Source organism: Rhipicephalus microplus, chromosome 3 (genome assembly GCF_043290135.1).
Source record: "Rhipicephalus microplus isolate Deutch F79 chromosome 3, USDA_Rmic, whole genome shotgun sequence".
Classification (NCBI taxonomy): Eukaryota; Metazoa; Arthropoda; class Arachnida; order Ixodida; family Ixodidae; genus Rhipicephalus; species Rhipicephalus microplus.
In genome coordinates this window covers 75,969,815-75,978,759 of record NC_134702.1, presented here as the reverse complement: position 1 = coordinate 75,978,759, position 8,945 = coordinate 75,969,815, and the positions used below count along the sequence as shown (strand labels likewise).

The window sequence follows — 8,945 nt, the reverse complement described above, 5'->3', positions numbered from 1 at the left end:
AGTGACCCGGGGTCCCAGATTATAAGCATTTCCTGTCGACAAGGTATGTGATTCAGTCACAATCCGTTTCAAAGGAGTATGCACCACAACAATTAAATAAATCCCCCTATTCACTACCACTCCCCAAAAGAAGGCGAATGTAAGGCCAAGAAATAGCTTTCGACTTCAGTGTAACCGAAATGCCATTTCATCGGAAACAAAATATGAGCATTTAGGTAAAAAAAGAAGAACTTTACAGTAAGAAACGTTTCAATGCAATGTTGTGACGAAATGTGCATAACGGAAACACGCTTCCCTGCATACACGGTTTCAGATTGCCCCCCCCCCCCCCCCCAAACAAAACATTGGTAGATGCCGCGTACAGTGGTATTCTCTGATATGCGAAGAACGAATGCAAAATGTTGATATGTCCCTTTAAAATCAACACAACGTTACGAGGTAGAGGTAAATAATGCCAAACATGACTTCCGTGTCATGATTATCATGTTTGGATGTGTCATTTGCCTTCGTCATACATCCGCGTCACGTGATGCCAAATTTAGTATATCTGGGGCTTGCGAAACGGCCGTGAGCATGCTACGAGCGTGGTATGTTGTCATGTTCTTATAAGACACGCTGTCAGGATTATCATGTTTGCACTAGTCATACATTTCGTCATCTGTTGACGTCACGTAACACCAAATTTCATATATTTGGAACTAGCAAAATGGCCGCAAAACGCACCATAAAGGGCCCAGTATACTTTAATGTAGCTTTGACGCGCGCGCACGCTGGGCACAGCGATGCTACGTTAGCAAAACGCGAGCACTTTATAGTCTGACGCCAGGCGCGATCACCGTCCATCGGCATGGCCTGACGCCAACTGGCACGAAATGCGACATTCTGCATTTCGCACCGACGCGTTACCCAAACAACACTGCGTCTTCCTCTTTTCGTGATGGAGGGACACCAGACGCGCTGACACGCGCATGCGTTAAAGCAACGCAGCACAGCGCGCACCTGCGAGTATATAACAGGAACGGCGCCTGGCGTGGCAACGCCGGCGTGACGCGAGAAAATGAGCACCGGCGAGCACGTGCACCGCGTCAAGTTCAAATGTATTGGTGCCTTGACTGTGGCAAGTAGTCATGTTTTCACATGGCACGCATCTCATGATTATCATGTTTGCACCTATCACATACCTTAGTCATCCATTGGCCTCACGTAATATCAAATCCGGCATGTGAAGCTAGCGTAACGGCCGCGAGCGCATCATGAGCGTAGCATGTAGTTTTGTTGTTACATGACACGCATCTCATGATTATCATGTTTGCACCAGTCAGGTACCCTCGACATCTACTAACACACTTTAAGACCAACTTTGGTATATGTGACGCTAGCAAAACGGCCGCGAGCGCATAATGAGCGTGGCATGTAGTCATGTTGTTACCTGACACGCATGCCATTGTTTTTCATGTTAGGGTCTGTCACTTGTGTTGGCTATGCAATCAGGCCCCGCCGCGGTGGTATAGTGGCTAAGGTACTCGGCTGCTGACCCGCAGGTCGCGGGTTCAAATCCCGGCTGTGGCGGCTGCATTTCCGATGGAGGCGGAAATGTCGTAGGCCCGTGTGCTCAGATTTGGGTGCACGTTAAAGAACCCCAGGTGGTCGAAATTTCCGGAGCCCTCCACTACGGCGTCTCTCATAATCTTATGGTGGTTTTGGGACGTTAAACCCCACAAATCAGCTATGCAATCATGCCGTACCATACCAGTTTTTCAGCTTGCCATGTGAGCGAAACCACCGCAAGAGCTGCAGGACCATGACATTCATGACACACATGACATTTATGACATACCTGTCATAAATTTCATGTTATGACTGGTCAAATATGCTCTCTATACAGTCATTTTATGCCATACCAAGTTTGGCATCGATACAATTAACGAAACGCCCAGGAGAGCAAAAAGTCGTAGGCGGCTAGATAGATAGATAGATAGATACGCTCGAAGTCGCCGAAGATCACTAAGAAATGCTTCGCACAAAATATATCTTAAAGCACTGCATGGTTCACCCCGCCCCAGGTTTCACGTGTGAAAGTGCTACTTCCGTGCTCTTTTTTTTTTGTTTTCTAGGCGACTGCACTTGCTGTTTGATACTATTGCGTATACTAAACGTGTGATCAATTTTGTACGCTCTTTCTGTGTGCGACGGTTGTAGAGTTGGGCAACAAATATCATGTCGCCTAATATCACCATTTTTTTTATGAACAGACCCTTAAAGTTTTCGAAATACCCTTCATCATACTTAGTATATGTCGGTCGAAAACAAACACCAGACCTGCGCGGAAGGCGCAGCACATTAAGCGAAAGCTAGAAGAGTGGCCTTACAGAGCTTTTTCTAAACACACATTGGGTAACTGCTTCAAGCGCACTTGCTTGATGACCTTCATGACATTAATATTAAAACTTTTAGGGCAATAGGCCACAATTCGCTATACAATTTTTCGTCATTCTCCTGAGAAGCATCGTATTCGATAAACTATTGGGAGGAATATTGTGTCAATTGTTCACGCAGTGGCTGACGACGACGAGGAATTATGCCTGAAGTGGGTATACGCCGCAGTTAATAGCTGAACAAAAACAAGCTTTTGTAAGGTGTTGGGCCAATGGACGACCCACTCTTTACGCTATTCTTATTGTACGACGACTGGTTGTTCTTTCTCAGTTTTAAGACGCTTCATAAGTCGTATTAACGCGATTGCTTCCCCAAAATCGAGTCTGCCTTATGCAAGTTTGCCAACAAGTCCCAAGCACCGGCATGGTTCAACGGTAAGATACTGGGCAGGCACCCAGCGGATCTGGGTTCAAGACCCACTGTGTCACTGGTACAATGTGTGTTCTTTTTTTTAATTCGCGCGATATGGTTACGGACACTGGTGGTGGTATACGCGATGGACAACCACGGTGCTGCATGAGACGCGAGTTGTGATCTCATGACTTTCAATGTAAAAAAAATAATGAAATGGTGAGGAAGTGAGGATGTACAGTCCTGGTAAAAACTTCTCGGTCACGCTTCTACAGAAAGCATGGTATAAAAGCCTGGGAACTGTTGCTTTCCCTTGTACACGTTTTGCTGAATCTTGGCTGTCAGAAGTTACCAATAGTAAATCATAAATTCCTAGGTGCAGGGCTTAACTCGCATTTGTTTTCTTTGTGTACGTGCCACACTAAATGGATTTAAGAGCCTCTTTAGAAAAAGTTACACTTACTGGTCGGAGTGCGTTGTGCTTGTGAATAAGTCATGACTCTATTTTTTCTGTCTCTTGCGGACCGGAAGTTCAAGTGTAGCTTGTAGAGTTTGAGAAGGGCGAAGTTGTGTGCTGCTACAATAAACTGCTGTGCCACTGCATATGGTAATTTCTTTACTGTGTCCTCAAGGGGACCGTTTATCATGACATTAACAGAGTGTCTTGTTTCGACCAAGTACTGTTTATGAAATTATGAACATTGGATCGTGTAGATAATGCTGGCACCACTGTATGTAAAGGTTGAGTTTATAAGATGGACATAATCACTCCGGGTACGTTTGAGTATCACGCCATCTTGACGATGTTTGCAAGTCCTGCATCCTGGATGTCTGCAGGGTGCTCTTTAGCAGTAGAAGGCGAGTTTATTTTTGCATACTTTAACATGTCTTTAAAGTTTTGTTTCAGCAATACGCAACCTTTTGTACTTCGGGAAAGGCTTGCCTAGGGTGCTCGTGGCTTGCCAGCATTGGATAATACTTACAGATATCATTCATGCTTGGGAGCGCATTTGCGTATTTGGTTTTAAATGCTGGTGGCTGGTGGGATTGTTGTACGGGGATCCCAATAGCTAGTGTTGTTATCCTATTTAGTTCACATGCTTTCGACAAAATTTTGGTAGCAAAAGTAAATACAGTAAAATGAGCAAAATAGAATAGACGTTGCGTGTGGTGAAATAAACTTTACAGGAACACAACAGAGCCCTATAGACGCTCACAAGAGGCTCATCTACAGGTGCTCGTCTGCTGAAATGACGCCCGCACAACCTTCCTCTTAATAACATGAAAAGTGATATTAAACGCTACTTGCTTTAGTCATTTCATCTCTAGTACCCGTTGAAGTAATCGCGCCATGGTGCCTTCATGAGGCAGTGCGACAGTGTTTTCCCAGTTTTTGAAAACATCCTGCACGAAACTTAGCCTCGAGGGACGAGCAGAGCCAGAGTGACCGTGAACGAAGAACAGTAAGCCGGTTTATTACTACATGATTACGGAGTACAAAAGAGCACTGGGCGCCCGGTTCACACCGCTTATATAGCCATGAAGCACCGGCGCTATCAGCGTGACGTCACACAGGCTTCGCATGACACCACACTCCTTTCCACAATGTTTATGGCCTATACTAATCGAGAGGTTTATTTGTACGAGCACTGAGTCGAAGACTCTGAGCACCTAGAGAAGACACAGGTATTCGCAGAGGGGACGTTTCCGGGGCTGAGCCTTGATGTGGACTTGCATTTGGTTGTTCTGAGGGAGGTGAGTCTCCGGGTTGCGCCGGCGGTGCGGTAGCAGACCTGGGAGACACATGAACTGGAAGGGGACGGGGTCTCGTAGGAGGGGCTTCGGACCCAGGGTCTGGAATTGAGCTGGGCACAAAACAGGGACGCTCACTGGAGCCTTCTTCGCCACTCTAAAAGTAGCGCGGACGCAAATTGTCTACATGCATGAACCTGTTTTCGCATCCTACGTGCACAAGGTACGTAACGGCACTGCACATTCTTTATATGGCACCTATCAGCCACTTGGGATCGCTGGACGAAGGCCTTGAACCAGAACGCTTTCCCTCTCTGTGTAAGCTCTTTCCGACCCTCTTCTTTCGTCAACTTGGGCCTTTACTTTGGAAAACCGTTCTTTCATCCGTCTCTCCAGGTCTCGCTGCAGCATAGTCAGGCGAGTGTGGGGCGACCACGACAAAAACAGTTCTGCCGGTGTCGGCTTCGTGGTTGTGGTCGGTGTGTTCCGGTACCTGAACAGAAAGAGATCTATGCGGTGCTGTAGGGTCTTACTCTGGCCCGATGACCGTTCGTCGAGAAGCTGTCGCGTAAGATCCCGTTTTACCATCTGGACACACCTCTCGGCACTTCAATTGGACGCCGGGTGGTATGGAGTTGTTCTAAAGTGCCGCACTGCGTTCTTAAGCAGGAACTCTGTGAAACTCTTTGCCGTGAACTGAGGCCCGTTGTCCGTAACAACCTCATCTGGAAGGCCATACGATGCGAACACCCCACGCAGCCACTCGACGGTCTTCTCGGTCGTTGTTGAATTCATCACAAACACCTCCACCCACTCCGTGTGTGCATCCACCAGCACGAGGAGCCACTCGTTGTCAGCGAATGCGAAATCAGGTGGAGTTGCTGCCATCTGCGGCTTGGCGAACCCCAAGTTTGTAGTGGGGCCTTAGGTGAAGCGTTCTGCGTCAACTGACAAGTACAGCAACTTTTAACAACATTGTCAATATCTTGGGTTAATTGAGGCCACCAGACATAGCTGCGCGAGAGCATTTTCATACGCGTAACTCCGGGGTGACCTTCATGACAAAGTGCCAACACTTGTTTACGCAAAAAGTGCGGAAAAATTACCCGATTTCGCCACGTAACGCACTGCTGATCTATCGATAGTTCACACCGGCGAACAAAGTACGGTTCGAATTCACTATCAGTGACATGCGCAGGCCAGCCATTTTTCTCGTACCACAACACTTTTGATAGCACTCTATCAGTACTCGTTTTCTTGCTGATTATGTTAGCAGACAGTGGAGGTTCATTGACAACAGAAAAAAATTGTACGTAATCCGAGACATCTCGCTCAATCGCCAGCGGCAATCGCGAAAGCGCGTCAGCGTTTCCCATGTTGCTGCCTTTTCGGTACACCCATCTGTAATTGTAAGCCGCCAGTAGCAAAGCCCATCGTTGCATGCGTGCTGCAGACATTACTGGAACAGGTCTGCCGTGCCCCGGAAGGCTGGCTAATGACTGGTGGTCCGAACAAACGACAAAACTACGCCCAAATAGGTATTTGTGGACCTTCTTCAGTCCAAAGACCATGGCGAGAGCCTCTTTTTCAATGTGAGCATAACCTTTCTCTGCTTTGCTCAGTGCCCTAGACGCATAAGCAATAGGTTTTTCCACCTTATCAATCTTATGAAACAGAATGGCGCCCACGCCGTACATGGATGCGTCACACACCAGCCCTATCTCTTTCGTTGGGTCGTAGTATGTCAAAACGTTACCTTCCGTCAAGCACGTTTTTCTTTGCTGAAACACTTGCTCGTCCTGACGGGACCATTTGAAACCTTTTCCTTGTTTCAACACGTCATACAGTGGTCTGAGTCTTGTGGCCACGTGGGGAACAAACTTAGCATAATAATTTATCAACCCTAAGTAAGCTCTTAACTGTGCCTCATTCGCAGGTGCAGGGGCTTCTGTTATAGCTTTTACTTTTTCCTCTGACGGGCGTATGCCCTTTCATCGAGAACGTGTCCGAAATACAAGACGTAAGTTTGAAACAACTTACATTTCTCTTTTTTCAGTCGAATGCCTCTTTCTAGAAACCGGGGCAGCACAATTTTCACTTTATGGAAACATTCTTCAAAGGTAGCTCCTGCTATCAGCACGTCGTCTAGATAGCACGCTACCCGATCAAGTCCTTTCAACTCGTCATCCATAACTGCCTGGAAAATTGAAGGTGCACTCGTTATGCTATCGGGTAAGCGCGTATATTTGAATAACCCCAAATGCGTGTTGATCACGACTAGCGACTGCGCTTGGGGATACAATTCCAGCTGCAGGTATGCAGTGGACAAATCCAACACCGTGAAATATTTGCAACCGGCCAGCTTTACAAACAGATCCTCAATCACAGGAAGGGGGTAATGATCAGTTCTTAGGCATGGGTTTAGTGTCACTTTGAAATCTCCCCGCACCCCGACCTGGTTGTTTGGTTTCGATACTACTACTAGTGGCGTCGCCCATTCACTCTGCTGAACAGGTACTAGCACTCCGGTTTTCACGAGGTTCTGCAGTTCCAAAGACAGTGCTTCTTTAACTGAAAATGGTACCGACCACGCTTTACAAAAAACGGGTTTGATATTATTATCTTTAAGCACTAACTTAATGGCCCTGTTCTTAATTAGACCCAAGGCAGGCTTTTGAGCCTGCCTTGGATCTTAGCATATTTTCTAAGCAGCAATGCCACTTTGTCCAAGCAAACCCCATGCACACTAGCCCAGTCTAACTTCAGTGCTGACAGCCAGTCTCGCCCCAACAGCATAGTGTTAGTACTCTCGTTTGTTTTCACGAAAATTAGCGGGAGTTGCTCGTGCTGACCATTGTGCTCTACGGAAACGTTTAGCTTCCCTTTTACCGTCAGCGGAGTGCCACCGTAGGTTTTTAGCTTAAGACTGCATGGCTCTAAGGGTAGGCTGGGCCAGCATTTCTTGCACAGTGACTCTGGTACAATTGACACAGACGCCCCTGTGTCAATCTGCATGCGGACACTTTTCTGATCTAGCTTCAGGCACATTTCGTAGAGTCTGGTGCGCCCCTCACAGGAATAGATATTGTGCAGCACATGTTCACCCGCGTTACTTTCCTCGTCTATCACCTTCGCAGCGTCTCTACCTCTGTCCCTACACATCTTCGCTATGTGTCCAACCCGTTTACACACCCGACAACGGTACTAGCAAAATTTGCAGATATTTGCATCATGCTCTGAGCCGCATCGGAAACAATGCAGTGGTTCCGCCCCCCTGGTTCCAGCAGGCATCCTCGAAGTTTCTTCTCTCCAGCGTGGTGGGCGTTTCCCGCTATCTGTTTTGCGGTAAAGGGTGCTGATCATTCCTTGCGCCGACTTGGGCTGAAAACCTTGGCTTTCTTTCCGGGCCAACTCGATACTCCTAGCCATATCGCAAGCCTCTTTAAAAGCCAACTTGCTTGTCTTTAACAGCTCTGCTTGTGTTTCTTTGTCACAAAGTCCTGCCACAAACCGGCTGCGCAGCGCGTCGTCCAGAAACGTTCCGAAATCACAGGATGTCGCCAACCGCTTCAGCTCTAGAGCGAAGGCTGTCACCGCTTGCCCATCTTGTTGAAAACAATGATTCAATTTGAAACGCTCGGCAATCACGGAAGTTTTAAGAACGTACTGCTCTTTCAGTGTCTGTACTAACTGTGCGTACGTCTTGTTTTCTGGCTTTTCTGGCTCCAGCAACGCTTTCAGAGTTTTGTAGGCCTTCTTTCCTACTACCGTTATGAACATTACACCTTCAGGTCGTGGCTCACCTGGGAGGCCTTCAGGAAGTGGTCGAACCTTTCCACGTAGGACTGAAAATTTTTGTCACCGTTCTCGATGAACTGATCAAACCTTCCCAACGTCGCCATCCTGCCTCTATCTTCACAGCGCTTCGGAACCGCCGCTAATGGTGCCTTGTAGCCAAGTGGAATTTGAATCCCATACTCGCCGCCAGTCTGTTGTAGCCTTGAGAGACGAGGCTGCAACAGACTGGTCACCAATTTGAAAATAAAGTATGCTTCACGCTGTGAGGCATATATTATTTTCAAAATTCGGACATTAGTAGCCGGCATCAGCGAGGACCCCGGAACACTCTCCTGCCTCCGAGAAGTAAGCCAGGAGGAAATTGGTGACAAATATTGATAGCTGGAGACCATGCTTGTTTTTTCTGACTGACTCGTACGTGTACACTGTCCTTTCTTGTTTTTTTTTCTTTTTTTACTTTTTTTTCTTTTTTTCACATGCACATACAAAGTGGTTATTTTTGCCTACTACTTGATGACCATTGAAGGGAAACGGACGAAGATGAAAGGTAAAGAGACACCGACCCATTAAGGGGAAACCCTTTCCTTAGGCACGCCGTCACGGACCCC

General features: G+C 47.2%; 1 pseudogene; it reads right to left on the bottom strand.

The window, feature by feature from the left end:
- Positions 1-4,458: 4,458 nt before the first annotated feature.
- On the bottom strand, positions 4,459-8,441 carry LOC142802835 (uncharacterized; annotated as a pseudogene).
- Between the last annotated feature and the right edge of the window lie 504 nt (positions 8,442-8,945).